This window comes from Lepidochelys kempii, chromosome 1 (genome assembly GCF_965140285.1).
Source record: "Lepidochelys kempii isolate rLepKem1 chromosome 1, rLepKem1.hap1, whole genome shotgun sequence".
NCBI lineage: Eukaryota > Metazoa > Chordata > Testudines > Cheloniidae > Lepidochelys > Lepidochelys kempii.
Window position 1 is genome coordinate 247,861,471 of NC_136380.1, and position 20,122 is coordinate 247,881,592.

The following is a 20,122-nucleotide window of genomic DNA, read 5'->3' on the forward strand; positions in this document are numbered from 1 at the left end:
AGTTGGTGATGCAGCAGGGCTCAGGCAGGTTCCACGCAGCTCCCAGAATCCGCCAGTACGTCCCTGCAGCCCCTAGGCGCAGGGGTGGCTAGTGAAGCTCTGTGTGCTGCCTCCACCCCGAGCACTAGTTCTGCAGCTGCCATTGGCCAGGAACCACAGCCAACGGAAGCTGCAGGCATGGCTCTTGCAGGCAAGGGCAGCATGCAGAGCCCCCTGGCCACCCCTGCACGTAGGGGCCGCAGGGACAAACCAGCTGTTTCCAGGAGCTACCTGAGGTAAGTGCTGCCCGAAGCCCACACCCCGAATGCCCCCCTGCACCTCAATTCCCTGCCTCAGCTCTGAGCCCCCTCCCAAAGCCTGCACCCCACACCCTCTCCCACACTCCAGCCCCCTGTCCTAGCCCTGAGCCCCCCTCTGTACCCAAACTCCCTCCCAGAGCACACTCTGAACCCCTCGGCCCCAGGCCAGTGTCCCCCTGAACCTCAAACCCCTTATCCCTGGCCCCACACCAGACATCACACCCCCAGCTGGAGCCCTCATGCCCCCCACACCCCAGCCCCCTGTCCCAACCCAGAGCCCCCTCCTGCACCCTGAACCCCTCATTTCTGGCCCCCAGCCCAGAGTCTGCACCCCCCAGTCAGAGCCCTCACCCCCTCCTGCACCCAACCCTCTGCCCCAGCCTAGTGAAAATGAGCAAGTGAGTGAGGGTGAGGGAGAGCCCCAGCCCAGAGCCTCCTCCCACACTCTGAACCCCTCGGCCCTACCCACAGGCCCCTCCCACACCCCAAACCCTTCATTCCCAGCCCCACACCAGAGCCCACACCCCCAGCTGGAGCCCTCACCCTCTCCGCACCCCAATCCCCTGTCCCAACCCTGAGCCCCCTCCTGCACCCTGAACCCCTAATTTCTGGCCCCACCCTGGAGCCCACACCCCCAGCCAGAGCCCTCACCCCCTTGCACACCCCAACCCTCTGCCCCAGCCTGGTGAAAATGAGCAAGTGAGTGAGGGTGAGGGAGAGCAAGTGACAGTGGAAGGGGGGATAGAGTGAGCAGGGGTGGGGTCTCGGGAAGGGGTGGCGCAAGCGTGTTCCGTTTTCTGCCATCAGAAAGCTGGCAACCCTAATTGCCCCACAAGGCTCCTGCTCCTGAGCCCTCAAAGAAATGGTAACCTTGTTTTCCTGAAGATACCACCCCGCCCTGAGACCATTTCCACTTTTCCAGCAGCTGCCTCTGCCAATTCCTAGGGTCCGTTTGCTCCAGAACCCTCTCCCTTAAAGGGCCAGGCTACCCGATTATATGCATGATGGCCACACTGCCACCCCATAAAACATACCTGCCATTTCCTTGTGCCAGTTTTCACTTCCCCCACAAGCTCCATGTGTGTGTACTTTAATCACTCAATTTTCTGTTACTTATCGTCTTTTGAAATATGCTTGAAAAATATTTTTTAAAACCTCATTAGCTCAAATATCCTGTGTAGTTGATGTTCACTGTCTCCCCCTGCTCTTCTAACTATCCTTTGAAGTGTAATAAAAGCCTCATCTTGTCTAATCCCAAATGATTCTTCCCCTCCCTCTGGGGTTCCTGGATCCTTATATAAATAGACATCATTTCTGGATGGAATCTCATACTGAGTCAAGTCAGCACCTTATGGCTGCTTGAGATCACAGAGTTCTCTCATGATGCCTAAACAACTTAACCATTGAAAAAACAATCGCCAAAGCAGTGGGGACTTAGCAGGAGACCTGTATCCCTTTTGAAGACACCTGCCCGCCTTAGAGCACTTGCATCTTCCTTTTATGCTCTGCTATCTTCTTTGGGGGGAAAGAATAAACTTATTGTGCTGGTTTAAAAGGTGGTTTGCTCTTAGTACTAGTAAAATTCAGCCATCTCACTAGGTGGTAAGTCAATACAGCATTCCGCATCAGAGTGAAAATTCACTGATTAATAAACAGAGCAGTGTGAAATTTGCAATGCGAAAGCTGCAATATTTATGAATATGAGGGCAGAGCAAAAATTCATGGTAATTTCGAGAGTTCAGTGGAGATTGTTTAGAAAAATATATTCTCAATGCCAATATTTCCTGTGAAATTTTTATTAGTTTAATGATAAATTTTTAGTAAGATTTTGTGCAATGAAGGGTGAAATCCTGGTTCCATTGAAGTCAATAGCAAGGTTCCCATTGACTTCAATGGAGCCAAGATTTCACTCTTGGTATCATTTTAACTTTCACCAATGAAAGCAGCTTCCTGAGCTGTGCAAAAATCAAACCGGGAATACTGATGAAGACAAAAGGGCAGCTTTTTATCTGCAGAAAACATTTTAACAGAAAATGGAGGGAAAAAGATGTAAGGCAAAACCACAGAAATGTTTCCTTCCTGGTGTCCATCTTAAAAGGGCCTGATTTTCAGAGAGTGAATGCGCAGCACTTTCTGACAATCAGGCCCCTTTAAGGTGCCCTAAATTGGACATGCAATAATTAAGGCACCCAGTAATCTCTTGTCACTTAAAAAGAACAAAAAAATCTTGGCCATGATTCCTGCATCAGTTTCGCCAGCCGAGAATGGTGGCTGGAAATGCTCAGGATATCTATCTGTGCAAGACGGGAAATAGTGGCACAATTGAGGTGCCATAAATATGCGAGCATGACCCTGTAGTGTAGATGCAGTCTACAGTGATGGAAGAGGGTTTGCTGCTGCTGGAGGAATAGCACCTTCCCAAGTGATGGTAGCTAGGTTGATAGAAGCATTCTTCTGTTGACCTAGATGCCTTTACACAGGGGTTAGGTCAGCACAGCTACAGAGCTCAGGAGTGTGGATTTTTCACGCCCCTGAGCATTGTCGCTATATCAGTCAACCTCAGCTGGAATGGCAGTAGGTGTAAAAGGAACTAAGGGTGTAGCTTCACAACATAGTTCGCTAAAGAAGTAAATCCAGTGTTACTCGTAACCTGACTCCCACCCTGATCCCAACAAATACCTAATTTGAGTTGAGTGGAGCTTTAAACTGGCTCATGAGAAGGTGGGTGTGTTGAAGCTTGAGTACTGTTACAGCTCAATTTGGTAATACAGTGGGGACTCATCTTGAGAGCAGGCAGTGGGCAAACAAAAAAATTATCAGATCACTTTGAAAAAATATTATGAAGTTTCTACTTAGAAACTGCGTAGAAACTTAGAAACTACTTAGAAACTGAAATGAAGCAAGAAGAGAACTGAACACAATGTATTGTTCCATCACCTCAGTTTGATGGTGCTTGCTCTGGGATTGCAACCAAGCTAGGACCAAAAGTGGGTGTAATGAACCCCTTCTCCACCTGTGGGCCGGTACTTTTGAAAGTGAGCAATGTTTTACTTAAGCCATTTCCATAGTGAGCCACAATCCCTTCAGGATGTTCCCTTCATCCTATTCAGGAAAAAAACGAACAGAGCTGGAAATCTTCTCAATGCTTTATCGGGAACCTTGTATTCTTACCAAGTATAGGAAAATTACAAAAACAAAGCTTTCCCATCTCCTCATCCTCAATCCATTAAAAAATATAGTAGATCCTGTTTCAAATCCAAATGGCAAGGCCCTCACACACTCTGGACCTAAATTCTGTGGCAAGGTCCCTGGCGTCTGTGGCATTGTGGTGAATATATTGAAAATTCTGTGGCAGCATGAGATAGAAGTCTAAATGGAGGCGTTTATATTGAATTAAATATGAACTCAAATGAAAGCAAAGGAAGTTAGGAGCCTAAATACCTTTGAGGATCTGACCTTTGGGTCTAATTGCATGGCAGATATTGTTGGGAGGAAGCTGGAGGTTTTGGCAGCTGGTTAAAGGAGAATTAGACTTGTGGCATCCTGGGATTGTGTAGTAAACATCAGAGCTGGATATTTCTTCTAAAAGGCAGGCAGAGAAATAGTTAACAACATTGGCACTTACGCAGTCATCCTTACTTACGCAGTCAGAGTTAATGACTTATAAAGATGAATAGAGCAATTCACAGATTTTTTTCCCCATGTTGTCTAAAGATTCAGGAGGTGAAATTCTAAGTTTACACCTGATTAACTTTTTCAGTATAATCTTTATCGTCATGGGGGCTAAAAACAATCATTTTAATGAAAACTCAGACTCTGGAGCAAAATTATGTGGCAAGTGGTGAATTCTGGAACATATTACATGGCCATGGAATTGCAAAATAAATATGCAAGGCCCTAGAAATAGAGGTTTCTGTTCAGGGTAAAGGAAGCTTGCATTCTCTGCCCGCAGACAGGAAGTGGGAACAGCTCTAAAAGTAGTTAAAATCTCAGTGGGAAAGTAATTTTGATTCAGAGTGGTTCCTATCAAAGGAGGTTCCTATTAATGTATAAGTTCTTTTTAAAATGCATTTCCAATATTACATACTGAAATATAGAACTCCAGCATAAAAACAGTGTAGTACAGCTCACTGCAATTCACTGGTGACCTACTGGCAGAGCCGCCCAGAGGGGGCGGCAAGTGAGGCAATTTGCCCCGGGCCCCACAGGGGCCCCCACAAGAGTTTTTGGCGGCACATCCTTTAGTGCCGCCGAATACATCCGGAGTGAAGGATCCGCCGCCGCTTCTTCCGCTTCGGGTCTTCGGTGGCAATTCGGCAGCTGGGGTCCTTCCGCTCCATGTCTTCGGTGAAGTGCCCTGAAGACCCAGAGCGGAAGAACCCCCACCGCTGAAGACCCCAGGCCCCCTGAATCTTCTTGGCGGCCCTGCCTACTGGTTGTTTTAGGCCATGAAAACTTATGCCCAAATAAATTTGCAAGTCTCTACGGTGCCACAAGGTCTCCTTGTTGTTTTTGCTGATACAGACTAACACGGCTACCACTCTGAAACCTACTGGTTGTTTGTTCTTCCCAAGAGGATCCTTCTCACCTCTCTCTGAGCCCCTCCTTTTCCTAGCCTCAGGGCCTCACATCACAGTGACCAGGTTCTGTTGAAAGAATGCCGAACTAAGCTCCTTTTGAAACCCTGAAACACCTCTCTCTTGTTATAGAATCATCATAGAATCTCAGGGTTGGAAGGGACCTCAGGAGGTCATCTAGTCCAACCCCCTGCTCAAAGCAGGACCAATCCCCAATTTTTGTCCCAGATCCCTAAGTGGCCCCCTCAAGGATTGAACTCACAACCCTGGGTTTAGCAGGCCAATGCTAAAACCACTGAGCTATCCCTCCCCCCTAACAGATTGTCCTCAATCTTGAAGCGGGGGCTTGAGGGGAACACCCTACTCCCACAGCACTTCCAGTTCCTACTATCTCGGGAGTAGGAGGTTGGAACTGAGTCTCTGTACTTACCCCCTGCATGGTGCTCTGAGACTGCCAGCCTGGCCTTCCCCAGTGTTTGAGAATCACAACGGTTCCTGTGAGCTGCACCATCAGAACCCCCATCTATGGATACGCCTAATCTAGAGATACTCCTTTAATAACGTGCAGATTTACAGAGACCTGGACATTCTAGTGAAAGAACGGTGTATGAACATACTGGTTTTAGAACCTCTAGCTCTACTACGTGCCCTAGAATGCTCCCATGTTTCAGGCTGTGTTTCCAAATCAGAGATGTAGGTCCTGAGCTGGTGTAAATGGGTGAAGTTCTACTGACCCCAGTGGAGATATAAATTTCCACCAGTTGGGGGAGCTGGCACATAGCCTTTAATTTTTAATTCTTTCCCTCCTCGCTAAACAGGTGGTATAGTTAGAGCCACCATCGCTCCTCCTCTTGTTCTGCGGCTCCACTATTAGGTGCAGAAATTCAGTACCGTATTCCCATATGAAGGAACTGGCAAGGAGAGAATGTGTGCTCTTGGCAGAGCCTTCCCCTGGGGTTATGCCAATAAACAATCATTTTCTAGCTGCCACAAGCATTCCATTATTTCTGCTGGGCCATTCAGGCCACTCAAGTTCAGGCTCTGTCAGTCCTTCCTTAATAAATCCCTATTATCAGGGGCTTAGACCTCAGCGGTTAGAATTCCTCCTCAGCTGAGACTTGGCACTCACGGTTTCAGCCCAAATGTTCTTTGAGGGGGGGGGGGGGGGAATTAAAACACACTGTAGCAGAGCCAAGACAATAGAAGTTTGTTTTTTTATAAACAATGTTTGGAGACTGGTTATTGTGGAAAAGAATCATGATGGCAGTGAGAGAGAGTGTGTAGCTAACTATGCAGATCCATTTCATTTTCTCATGCATTTTTAATCACATGCTTTTGGGGACAGATTTTCAAGAGCACTCTGCACCCAGCAATTCCTCTTCTGACATGTACTGTGCAGAGACACACCTCCTCAGCTGCTGTAACTATGCAGCTCTACTGATTTCATGCCCATGACATAATACCTCAATCCAATGGATCTATGACGTACATATGCTTTACACCTTCATCCCAATCCTTCAGAGACTTTACAGGTCATATGGGGTAGCATACCATTCAGGGTTCCAGACACACTGACATATCATTGTGAGCAGCTCTGGCCTTAGAATTTTTGGTGCTTTAAATAAGCCTTTGTTACTATTAGGGATAGCTTACCTGGTCTGTCAGGAATAAGAGCTTGCCCAGTCTACACTCAATTCCTGATCTCAAATCAACCCTAACTTTAAAAGGAAAAAAAGACGACGTACCCACATTCCACTCAGTTCCCCTACACGTGCAGATAAAGCTGCAGGGCCCAACAATTCTGGCTGCCTCCCTCGTGGCTGTAGTCTTTACGCTCCTCTGTTAAACCATATATAGACAGCTGTGCCTGTGCAAAGGCGTCATAAAATGGGTGTTAAACCACAGAATCAGTGAACAGCATCCACACTACTACTCTGCAGTGATTTGGTCCTTAGGGGGATTAGGTGCTATTGTAGTTACACGGGCTGGCTCTGTGAGGCAAGATGCAAACGCCAAATAGGGCAAGTCTAATCCAAAAAGGGGCATGGTTAGCAAAGATTTACACTGCATATATTCTCCAGTTGGGTGCCTTGGGTAAAGATAAAAAACGGCTGGTGTAAATTAAAGCACCCAGGAGGCCACAGAGAGAACCCACGCCATAAGAACATCCACCACAGCTATGCTCCATCTCTACCTCTCTGGTGATGACTGCTGATGGGGCATGTCCCTTTCCGTGCTCCACTTCCCTACTGCCTTTTTGGTTCAGAATTATTGACTGGCATGTAGACCATGACAAATGCGATGTTTGCATTGCATACAATAGGGAGTCAGATTTACAGAACATTATGGCATAGGTGTAATGTATGAAAATCACGACAGATTTGGGTAGATAGGAGGTGTGGGAGAGAGAGAAAAAAATGAGCAAAAGAGCTGAGATTATTGGCTGATAAAATGAGGCCCTTTCCCATTGCTTGTGGGAAGTGGGTAGTTGTCACTTTGCAAGTTAATACCACACTGATGTATGTTTTGGAAAACCTTGCTGAGGCAGCAGCCTGGGAGTCAAAGCCTTTTCAGAGAGGCTCTTTCCCTCTGTAAGAGTTATTTGGTATTTGTCTCAGGAACTGTTTGTATCTCTTTCCACATAAAGCCAACTGAGACCCAAATTCCCTGAACAGTAGTGACAGCAGCATCAGTCCAGGGAATATACTACCACTATGAGCTGCTGCTGCAATGACAAACGAATGAACAGAAGGGAATGGGAGCATGGCTGAAAGGCCCACACCACTGGCTCCTTTCATTCCCCTGAGAAACTCCTGTTTGTTTTGAAAAGTACTGGAGAATCATGCTGTAATTTACTCAATTGTACTAGAATTACCTGTGGAACTGCAGCTGTGACGGCAGGAAGATAGGAGACTTAAAAGACTCAGTCAGAGAAGCCTCTGAGGTTTTAGTTGCTTACATCAAACTGGATCTCCAGACCTTCTGAGGTCAACATACGAAGTCCTATGCCCCTCATGAGGGTAGATGGTTGAACATATTTGAAGTTGGGAATGGCTCCGTCCCCTTAATGCACCCTGCAATCCTTTGTTTCAAATTCTATCACAGGGATTTCATAGGCAAAATCTTAGATAGAGTCATGAAACGATTTGAAGTGTGCAATCTGTGTGGAGTGTGAACTGAATATAAATTTATTTACCAACAATTTGTATATTACTCCTACTTATTTTGGTGATTTTGTTTCAGCTAGGGGAATGTTACGAACAAAAACATTATGAAGAAAACTTCTGCAAAACTGCACTAGTTTTTCCACAAATGAAATGGAGATGATTGGGGGAAGAGAGGAGAGAGGAAGGATTTTGTTTTTTGATAAATTCATTGAAAAGTCAAAAAGGGTCTGCTTTTCTTTACAGATGGAGATTTTCTGCACAGATCTAGCGGGTGGTTCACAAGTCAGTTCATTACAGTGTCAGAAGCATGTCTACCACAGATTGTAGGGATTTCTCTTATACAAAGCATGAGTCTATAGGGAAATCCCATCCCCTGGGTTCAATCCCAAAGAGCTAATGTAACCCATCACAAATTAAAACATACAGTTGTTCCTTAATAGATTCCTTGCAATAATTAGTGGCATCTGTGTAGGTGCAATACAGCACTGTCCCCTCCTGGAATATGACAGGTGGATTCAGGTGCAAGAGTTCCCTCTGGCTGAGCAAAGGGGGATGAATTTTAAGTAAGTGTAGTGATGGAGTGTTAACATGAACCTTTGCAAACACAAATTAAGAAAGAAACAAATGGACTAACACATTTGTTAATGCTTATATTTTATAGGACCAGTCTTGGTATACCCAGAACTCAGAGTACTCAGCCCTTGCCTAGACGGGCAACAACTGAACTTACAGAATACTCAGCCCAAAATGCATTCTGCATTGAGCAGAATCTAAACACCCACGAGAAGAGGATCAGATTCATAATACCACAAGTGGGTAGAGACCTGTGTTTCTGGAGCCTAAATCCTACATTTGAATCCCACTTCTCCTGATGCAGCATGGTGACCTCACTATTTGTAGATGTGCCATTATACATCACTGCCAACTGGCACCTAATTAGGTGGACACTATTACCCAGTCTTTTACTTTCTGGCAGAAGGAAGTCTCCACTCGCACCAGCTCTTCCTCTGACTCAGGCAGTAAAGATCTCCTGCTGATGGCTCAGGTAATACTTCCGACCTCTTCGGAAATGAACATGGAAACAACCTGATGACCTATTTCAAGAAAGATATGTGACTGAAGAGAGGGGTAAGTAAATGCACCTCTAGGCTGATATAGAGCAAGGTTTTTTGGCTTCTTTTAATACTTTTAATCTAATATTTGCTGCCTCTGCACTGGCTTGCTGACAGTGAGGTGTAGGAAATCAAAAGCTTCGTCCCCCCCCCACACGCCTGGGATTGGTTGATTGTAAGCATATAATCAGCCAATCAAAGGATACAAATGGAGTTTTTTATTGCTTCAGTTATTAACCTTGCTGATCATGCAAAATAAAAGCGGGGGGGGGGGGGGGCATTTTGCAGCCTGTGGCTTGATGCTTCACAAAGTGGGACAACAGCCAGAGAATCAAGACATCTGGTCATTCAGACTACTACACTGTGACTGACAGAGTCCTATTTGAGAAAGAAAATCCTTTATTTTTGCATTAACCTATGAGGCACACTAAAGCCCAGTCCTCAGTCTATTTTAACGAATTATATGATCCCCTTATCCCCTTCTCTAATACTAACCCCACCACTGCACACGCCTTTCATTCCAGCCTCACTCAAACACTCAGCCTACTCATCTTGTTCTTCTCCATTAGTACACCCAGCATTCTCCCCTCACATAAACTTATCTGCAAAAATACCTTTACTGTTTTTAGGACTTGTCTCTTTTCTATCCATCCATTCCATGTTCATCATTGTGAGAGCACTTACTGTTCTCTGTAGGTATTATTAACTCCATTTCCAAAGATGCCTTCCCCTGTCTCCCTGGATGAGAGTCTCCACACTGTACTCTGTAAAGAATTCTCTCTTTTATCTGCCTCTCACTGCAAGGTATTCTGTGATTTTCTGTAGGAGGCTGCTTCCTAAAAATAAATTGCATGATGATCGGTTTTCACTTTTGCTTGATCTTTCGTTTTGCCACCATAACACAACATGGTGCAACAGTGACGTTTCCACTGTATTAAACAGGGCTTTGTTCTTTTCCTGCTCCTTCCTTTCCCTCATATAGTCAAACCAAATGCAATGGTTGAGTTTTAATATGAAAATAATTAGTACCATCCAAGTGCAATAAAAAAATAAAAATCCAAGCTGTCTGAATTCCTGAATTGGTTGATCTCTCAGAAGAACTTAGACAACACCAGCAGTCAAGAAGATGATGAAACAGCTCAACAGCATTTGTTCACAAACCATAGAAGGTGATGCGTTTAAATGCAGCAACAGGCTCATCTCTCCAGTAGCGAAAGAGCTCAAGGATGGAACCACTAACTATTACGCTGCCAAAGGTCACATACTGGATAGAAGACAAGAGTGATATAATTAGTGGTGAACTCTGAGATAGATTAAAAATTACCAAAAGTAACACTCCTAAATTCATATTTAGACATTCAAATAAAAGCTTATCTAATTGCCTAAACATATATTTAGGAGCCTAACTTTAGGCACTAAGGTTTGAAAATATTGACCTATGGGAATAAATGTATTATTATTTTTAAAGACTAATATAGCATCATAATTGTGCATGGGAATTTACAAAATGGATAAAGACAATCCCTTCCCAAAAGATCTTATTTAAACTGAGGGTACATTTTAGTAACTCCCCAAGCAATTTATACAGAAACTTAGGGCTCTTAAGCTGTGTTTGAATGCTGCACCCCTTTGACTCCCTCTGCAATGGTTTAACTATGCACTACTCATGGTGATCGGGGGAAGTCCCGGATGACGGGAAAAAAGGCTAATGTAGTGCCCATCTTTAAAAAAGGGAAGGAGGAGGATCTGGGGAGCTACAGGCCAGTCAGCCTCACCTCAGTCCCTGGAAAAATCATGGAGCAGGTCCTCAAGGAATCAATTTTGAAGCACTTTGAGGAGAGGAAAGTGATCGGGAACAGTCAGCATGGATTCACCAAGGGCAAGTCATGCCTGACTAACTTAATTGCCTTCTATGGTGAGATAACTGGCTCTGTGGATGAGGGCAAAACAGTGGATGTGTTATTCCTTGACTTTAGCAAAGCTTTTTATACGATCTTCCACAGTAATCTTGCCAGCAAGTTAAAGTATTATGGGCTGGATGAATGGACTATAAGGTGGATAGAAAGCTGGCTAGATCATTGGGCTCAACGGGTAGTGATCAATGGCTCCATGTCTAGTTGGCAGCCGGTATCAAGTGGAGTGCCCCAAGGGTCAGTCCTTGGGCCGGTTTTGTTCAATATCTTCATTAATGATCTGGAGGATGGTGTGGATTGCACCCTAAGGAAGTTTGCAGATGACACTAAACTGGGAGGAGTGGTAGATATGCTGGAGGTTAAGGATAGGATGCAGAGGGACCTAGACAAATTAGAGGATTGGGCCAAAAGAAATCTGATGAGGTTCAGAGTCCTGCACTTAGGACGGAAGAATCCCATGCACTGCTACAGACTAGGGACCGAATGGCTCGGCAGGAGTTCTGCAGAAGAGGACCTAGGGGTTACAGTGGACGAGAAGCTGGATATGAGTCAACCGTGTGCCTTTGTTGCCAAGAAAACTAACGGCATTTGGGGCTGTATAAGTAAGGGCATTGCCAGCAGATTGAGGGACGTGATTGTTCCCCTCTATTCAGCATTGGTGAGGCCTCATCTGGAGTAGTGTGTCCAGTTCTGGGCCCCACACTACAAGAAGGATGTGGAAAAATTGGAAAGAGTCCAGAGGAGGGCAACAAAAATGATTAGGGGGCTGGAGCACATGACTTATGAGGAGAGGCTGAGGGAACTGGGATTGTTTAGTCTGCAGAAGAGAAGAGTGAGGGGGGATTTGATAGCTGCTTTCAACTACCTGAAAGGGGGTTCCAAAGAGGATGGATCTAGACTGTCCTCAGTCGTAGCAGATGACAGAACAAGGAGTAATGGACTCAAGTTGCAGTGGAGGAGGTTTAGGTTGGATATTAGGAAAAACTTTTTCCACTAGGAGGGTGGTGAAGCACTGGAATGGGTTACCTAGGGAGGTGGTGGAATCTCCTTCCTTAGAGGTTTTTAAGGTCAGGCTTGACAAAGCCCTGGGTGGGATGATTCAGTTGGGGATTGTTCCTACTTTGAGCAGAGGGTGGACTAGATGACCAACCCTGATATTCTATGGTACCTCTAAAGCAGACCAGCACTTAAAAGACACATTCTACCTCTTGGATCTGATTCTGCAGTGCCCTGCACCTTTTGTAGTCATTTACACCTGTGCAAAATGCTTCTGATTTAGTAGTATTTTACACTCGCTTGTCACAGGTATAAATGACTACACAGTGCAGGGCAGTGGGAAATCGGGTATCTGAAGCCGTATCCTCCTGTTGTGATGAGAACAGAACAGTAGGAATACTCCAGGATTTCTGAAGAATTTGGTATTGGTTGGTGCCTACAGCAGTCACCATGGTCAGCACTTCAGACACTCTTAAGTTTGGGATTTATGAAATCATTGAGATTTTCATATACTCCCCTAATCCTACCCCACCACCTCACTGCTTAACCATTTGAATGCCAAACATAGCTAGATATATGGCCAAAATGTGCCTTGCGTATTTCCTCAGATACATTGCTTTGAATCGTCAACATTCCAGTGAAACATTGATGCTTTCAAGATAAATAGCAACACAAGGGTTTATTTATGACTCGTTTGTATTTTAACGGTAATATCTCATTGTGGGCACTCACATATCTGTTTTCTGAGTTTTTCCATTTCAAATTATACTTTGGCAATTTCCCATCAGGTAGTGATGTGAAAACTATAAAGGAGACTGAGTACTTAGCAGTCCAAGTGGCCACAAATAAAATGGTGACAAAAATCACAGGAAATTTCTAGATGGCAGCTTCAAAAGCAAATGCAGAAGGAAGAGCTCCCAAACTGCTGACCTTTTAAATTTCTCTTTCCTTTCCCAGGGAATAAGCCTCCTAAAGGGCTTTGCACAGTACCTGTGTCACACACCAATGTGTACAGGATCAATTTACAACAGTGATCAGAGAGCAAAAGCTCTCAGAGAGGCCGAACTAGAGGTGGGAGAATTCTGGCAGCATCCTGCCTGCTACCCCTCCCCTGAATTAAATGTCACAGATAGAATAGGAACAAAACTAGGTTTCAGAGTAGTAGCCATGTTAGTCTGTATTCACAAAAAGAAAAAAAGAGTACTTGTGGCACCTTAGAGACTAACAAATTTATTTGAGCATAAGCTTTTGTGAGCTACAGCTCACTTCATCAGATGCATTCAGTGGAAAATACAGTGGGGATATTTATATACATAGAGAACATGAAACAATCGGTGTTACCATACACACTGTAAGGAGAGTGATCACTTAAGGTGAGCTAATACCAGCAGGAGAGCGGGGGGGGGAGGGGGAGGCAGGGGAAGAAAACCTTTTGTAGTGATAATCAAGGTGGGCCAATTCTTCAACAAAAAAAAACTTCAAAAACAGGCTCCAACGAGAGACTGCTGAATTGGAATTAATTTGCAAACTGGATACAATTAACTTAGGCTTGAATAGAGACTGGGAGTGGATGGGTCATTAGACAAAATAAAACTATTTCCCCATGTTTATTCCCCCCCCCAACCCCCCACTGTTCCTCAGACGTTCTTGTCAACTGCTGGAAATGGTCCACCTTGATTATCACTACAAAAGGCCCCCCCCCCCCCCGGCTCTCCTGCCGGTATTAGCTCATCTTAAGTGATCACTCTCGTTACAGTGTGTATGGTAACACCCATTGTTTCATGTTCTCTGTGTATATAAATCTCCCCACTGTATTTCCCACTGAATGCATCTGATGAAGTGAGCTGTAACTCACGAAAGCTTATGCTCAAATAAATTTGTTAGCCTCTAAGGTGCCACAAGTACTCCTTTTCTTCTTGCGAAAACTCGGTTTGTTTTCTTTACAGTGATACTATATAACTGGATTTGGAAATTAATGCCAGCAAGTGGGTTGGAAAAGTCTAATCTGGATTTCAAAAGATAGCACATCCGAGCGGTAACAGATATTTCAGCCTTTCCTTCAAGCCCCCTTTGTACTCAAGGCTCCCTTTTAGCTCCTGTCAGAGATGCTGCCTACAGCCTGTGAGGGTTCCAGTTTGAGTCTCAGCTGCAGTAATGTGCAAGAAACACCCACATACCCCCACCACACATCTGGGCACTTAGTAAGAGAGTCCACTGATGAACCACATCCACTCCAGTGTCTGGTCATAGGTGGATAGCTATATCACTTTTATTTGCAAAGTGAGCAAATTTGCCCACTTGTCATTATTTGCAATCAACTCTGTTGAAAGAGCCAGGGATGTCTTGTCATTTTAAAAATTACCCTCTCCTGATTGACGTTTGTCATGCATACATTAATCCCTGGGAATCAAGGGACTGAATTATGCTTCTTTGCTGAAGGTCATAGTCCCAGAAGCACTGAACATCATCAGCCCAACCAACTTCAGAAGAAATCAAATGCACTCAGCACCTTCCAGAACTGGACCCAAACCTTCCCCCCACCTATTCTATTGCACAGACACTAATTTATTGTTGTAGGTTTCCATATAGGGACTGAGTTTACTAAATAGATTACCTCAAATACAGCTTCTTATAATCAGAGAAGGGAGAAGACCTGAAGATTTCATGAAGTCTGCTAGGTATCTCACTGTGCTGATCTAGTTAACCAGGTAGGCACTCAGATACTGTGTGGTAATTACAACTGTGGTAACATGTGCCAGCATACAAGACAGGAGGCCTGATTCAAAGCCAATTGAAATCAATGGCGTCTTTCCAGTGACTACATAGGGCGTTGAAAAGATCCAGATACATTAATTTGTTATTGTCTGGTTGTTCACAACAGGTGGGCTGCTGGCACTTGTTTATTATTTTTTGCTGAGAAAGGAACATTACAGTGTTTGTGTGGGGGTGGGAATCTCACCTATAAAGAACAAGTATTATATAAGAGAGATGCAACAACAAAAATAGGGATTGAAGAACCTGTTGAGATAAAAGTAACAGCAAGACAACTCAACATTACATTTGCAAAACAATTCACCAACATAATTAATCTGTGCAACATCCTTGCTAGGCAGATATTTATCATCACACACACCCATTTCAGAGGTGAGCAAATGGAAGCACAGAGAAGTTAATTAATTGCCAAAAGACCAGAGCCATAACTAGGCATTTTAGCACTGGGGACGAGCAAGTGTATTTGCTCCCCTACCAGTTTATTTTCATCATTTTTCAGTCCCTTTTTTGCCCCTGCTTTTTGGCATCCTGGGAGGCTGCCCGGCTCGCCCCGCCTTGTTTACAGTCCTGCAAAGGACAAAGAAGCCCAAAGGCAGAGCCAGAACTTGGGACTCAGGAGTTCCAGGCTTCCAGTTTCTTGCTCTAGAGTCTAGACACCGTGGCCTCATTGAGAAGATAACCAACTTGAAATTTCACAAAGAGCTTGAATCCAACCTTGTTTGAAGTTCTGAACTATTTCAAGTATTTTCCCCCCAAGCCTACTGTGTTTTATGTTTGTATGTTTCTGCAATTCTCAATTCCAGAAAAGCAAATGACAAAATGCACAAAGTGGTTCAGGAGGGCAAAAAGGGGGAGTTTTGTTTTATCTGAACCTTTCATCTTTCTCTGTTACTAATGTTAATTTCCTCTTCCATAGTGAGAAAAGAAAGAAAGAGCGAGTTCCATCATCAAGGACGGTAAAGCTGGATCTCTCATGCTTATGTTAGAGGAAAAGCGAGGGAGCATGCCTGCAGTTAATTAGCCCTGGCTGCTAATCACATCAACCAAAGATGATGAGCAAATTAAAAACTTCAGCGGAGCAGTTAGCCTGATGCTTTCCCCTGAGCTAGTTAGTGGGATGCTATGGTCGAGATATCAGCCTGATGGAGAGAGAGATCACTGCTATTTTCCTGTTAGAATCCAGAGCCTGGCCTTCATTCCAGAGTGACAACAGTTTATCTTTTGGGATGGGCAGGAGTTAAAGGAGAGGGCGGGGTGCACTCCATCTGTTTACTATTCAATTCCATCAGTTGTAAAGGATCACAGAAGAGTTGTGAACGCTGAATCTCCCCACCCGTACCCTCACCCATCTGTCCTGATGCCAAAACCAGCACAGTCAAAGAGAAGCAAAATGGTTCATTTGGTCCCTTCAGAGTCAACACTTCTTCACAAGAATGCACATCCAGACAAGTTTAGCATCAGCTCACAAATGAGTAGAGTGGAGAAATGATGGAGGATTTAGATTCAAAGATGTTGTATTCCCCCTTCAGCTAATCCTTTCAGAAATACATATATATTTTTAAATAAACAAAAATACTACTACCTTGGACTTCAACAGCACCTTTCATTCGAGATCTCAAGTAACTGTAGACATTAATTAAGCCTTCGAAGTAGGCATTACTACCTGCATGTTACAGATACGAAAATACAAACTCAGGGATGTTCTGAGACACACTGTGCCCAGTGGGGGACACAATCACAGTCCCTGTGCTCTGCCATGAGTAGGGACCACTCCCACCTGTCTCCACTAGAGCTATGAGACACCCCAAAGTATACAGAGAGTCCACAATTATGACTGTTTATATAACTGTAGCTCCAAGAAGACCCAACCAAGATCATTATGCTAGGTGCTGTTCATACACACACAGAGAGAGTCCCTGACCCTAAATAGCTTACAATCTAAATAGACAAGACTGAGAAAGAATTATCCACATTTTACAGATAAAGGAACTGAGGAACAGAATCATCCAAGAAATTGACCCTGGATACAAGGAACCTGGAAAACTAGAAGATAATTTTGTCACAGAATAATGGCTTTAAGGCTGGTGGGACAAAGCAGGACTCATAAAATGTTAAAAGACTGGAGATGGGGGTCCCACATGTGCCAGCTGATCTTCAGCTCCACTACTCCTAGTCTGTAGTTGAATTTTTCACCTTTTTTTAAAAACAATCTGGTTTTGTTTATAAAGTACCTATCACACAGCAGTATCTAGGATGCTATACATAGTAAGTCAAGAACTGGGTTCTATGTCCAGAAGGACCATCATGCAAAAATAGTAGGCAAAGAAAAAGTTTCTACCAAGAGAAGAGTTGGTGCAGAAAGGGGAGCCTAAATGATGAAAAGTGGGCTGCAACAAGAATGCTAATTGAGAAGGAACCTCAGTACAGACAGCAGCCCAGCTAATTCCAACTGCTTTAAAGAAACACAGAGACTGGGGTGGTTGTTCAAGCACCTCACAACTTGATTAGAAGGTTTTGGGCCCTGATGAGTTAGAATTTAAAACCTTGATGAGGGAAATGAGGAAAAATAAACTGACTTTTCTTTCCAAAAAGTTTTCTTCCAACCCTAGTAGACTGTAGCTTAAGTTGAAACTTCTAAGGGGAAGCCTATAAAGAAAAAGTCCTATAGAATATCATAGTAATGAAACAAATAGGACTCAATAGAAATTACTTTAAAATCTATTGAATTTAATTCTAAAAAAAATCACAATTCTCTAGGTTTTTTTAAAAACCTTCCTGTAAAATTATACCATAGGAATTTAATTTTCTATTAAAAGTGGTTAAAAAAACTTGAAGAAAAGTGATTGGTTTTCATCACATTACATACATGTTTTCCATGAGAAAACTATCAGTGAGCATCTCCTTCCGAAAAGCTGAGCCCAAAGGCTCAAAGTACAGACTCGGGAGAAGAACTACATGAAAGTTTTTGTACAAACCCATTTTTTCCCTGAAAAATACCAATTAGGATTGATAAAAACAATTTGGGTCATTTTCAGTCTTTTTTTTCAGTTACAAAAAAGACAAAAGTAAATTAGAAGCGTCAAAACAGTTTGTTTCAGCATTTCCGGTCAACTAGAACATTTATATAGATATGTAAGGAAACTTCTGTCAACATTTCAGTACACCACAAATCAAAGAATTTTCACTTTGAGTCAACCCAAAACTCCCCAGCACCCAGCCTTCAATTTTTCAGATTTGTATGCAAACAAAATATTCAGTGTGACACCGAGACAGCGAGTGTTAAATGACCAGCAGGCTAAGTGACTCAAGATCAACCTTTAAGAACATATTAGGGAAGTAATGAAATGGTAAACAGAGTTGTTTTTTGTAGATAATTATCAAAGCCATCTTAAATAGAAGAGAGTTCTGTATCGTTAGAGAATTAGAAGTAAATACTAATTATATTTGCCTGTGTTTACCTACATCTTGTTAGACGTTAACAATGTGATCTAATCAACTTGTAGATGCTAAACTTCTGTTCCTGTCTGTTACTATATCCTATTGATTCAAAGATCAAAAAGGAATATTAACATTTAGATGAAACTTGGGCATAATAATATCACTGTCTATGTTTCTCTTTGAAGTTTGTAATAAACTATGAACTGCTTGAACGGGTAATTACTTTATGCAAATGAATACAGCTAATTACCTATATATACATAGGAAATAGGTGGTTTAATTCAAAGTAACAATGTATATTACCTATTCTTCATCCAAGGAATGTCTGCTGTGTTATCTGCTGTCAAGAGGCTATTATAGCCTGCCAGAGATCTACAGAAGAACTCTAGGGCCTGAACCTATCATCTGAGATCTGCTTGAACTTCATCAGGGAAGTTTAAGTCACAAGACTGAAGTCTCCAGCTTCATTCTGGATTACCCTGCTATTTCTCATGAAAGAATTTAAACAGACTCTACACATGGACTGCTGATTGGATTATAACCTATGGAATTGATTCTGAAAGAACTTTTTACAACTCAGCAGCTCACCATCTATGCTATGAAACTGACCTAAGAACTTTATTTATATCTGTACATATAATGATTTAAGGCAAAGATTTTGTCACAGATATTTTTAGTAAAAATCAGGGACAGGTCAGGGGCAATAAAGAAGAATTTATCGAAGCCCGTGACCTGTCCCTGATTTTTACTAAAAATATCCATGACAAAATGTGGAGCCACTGGGCAGCTGTGGGGCCAGCTAGGAGCTCCAGTGGCCCCCACAACCCGTAGGGGCTCAGAACTCCAGGGTGCCCCTCCCCCAGCAACTGGGAGCTGCGGGGTCCCCTACTGCCTGTGGCGGCCAGGAGCTATGGGGGCCCAGCCATGAACTGTGGGGTCCCCTCGCCTGTGGCAGCTTGGAACCCCCCGGAACCTGTGGCAGCCAGGAGGCCTGGGGTACCCCCTGCCACTCATGGTGACCAGGAGCTCTGGGGATCCCTCCGCGGTGGCTGGGAGCTGCAGTGTACCCCCACCACCCACAGTGGCTCAGAGCTCAGGGGCTCTGCCTTAATTTATATCTAGCTGCCTACAGTCTAAAGGCATTTTTGTCCCAGCAGCTAGGAATAGCCAGAACACAGCAGCACTCCAACCAACCCCGCATGCTCCTGGGAACATGTCTTATGGTATTCCCCACTCCATATAGTGATCTTCATCACTAATGCAGTGTTACTAGATCAGGGCATTTAGACCAATGATATTTAGACCAATCATGCCTTCTTGAAATGGCACTGTAGGCAGCAGACCAACCTACTGCCATGGTTCTCAGTACACTGATGTGATGTGTGGAAATCTCCCCTCCCACACACCTTGTCTCTGCTTCAGGGAGCAGCCCCCTCATTAGTCATTTATGTTTAAGGCACGCAGCCCCAAGAAAACATTTATTTACTGGGAGATGAAAGACTTCCAAAGGGTAACAGATCAGTTTGGTTTGGTTCTGTCTCAGATAAACGTATGTGGGTCTGGAGGCTGCTAAAAGATTTAACAATGGAAGTCCTACATCAAAGGAGTGAGATTTCCAGCACCTGTTTCCAGATTTGTGATGAAGGCTGTTCTATCCCATTCTCTCTCTCTCTCATCTATTTATGGATTCTTCTCCCCCGCCACAAGCCGGGCTTTTAAGCCACTTTCTGCCAAAACAGCTCTGATGATTAAGCGAACTACCTCACAAGGCTCAAGCCTTACATCTCCCTATTTACTGAGCCAGAAATAACACAGGGAAGTAAAAGCAGACTCAGAAGTTACATACAC

At 43.9% G+C, this 20,122-nt stretch overlaps 1 protein-coding gene across 3 annotated transcripts in view; it reads right to left on the reverse strand.

Annotated features, from left to right (window-relative positions):
- Positions 1–20,122, reverse strand: part of PTN (pleiotrophin) — a 116,891-nt gene that overhangs the window by 48,531 nt on the left and 48,238 nt on the right. The window contains exon 3 of one of the 3 annotated variants that reach the window (XM_073322138.2): positions 3,741–3,881. The exons of the other annotated variants lie outside the window; for them this stretch is intronic. The gene's annotated coding sequence lies outside the window, so the exon portion shown is untranslated. The remainder of the gene's footprint in view (positions 1–3,740; positions 3,882–20,122) is intronic. 3 annotated transcript variants of the gene reach the window in all.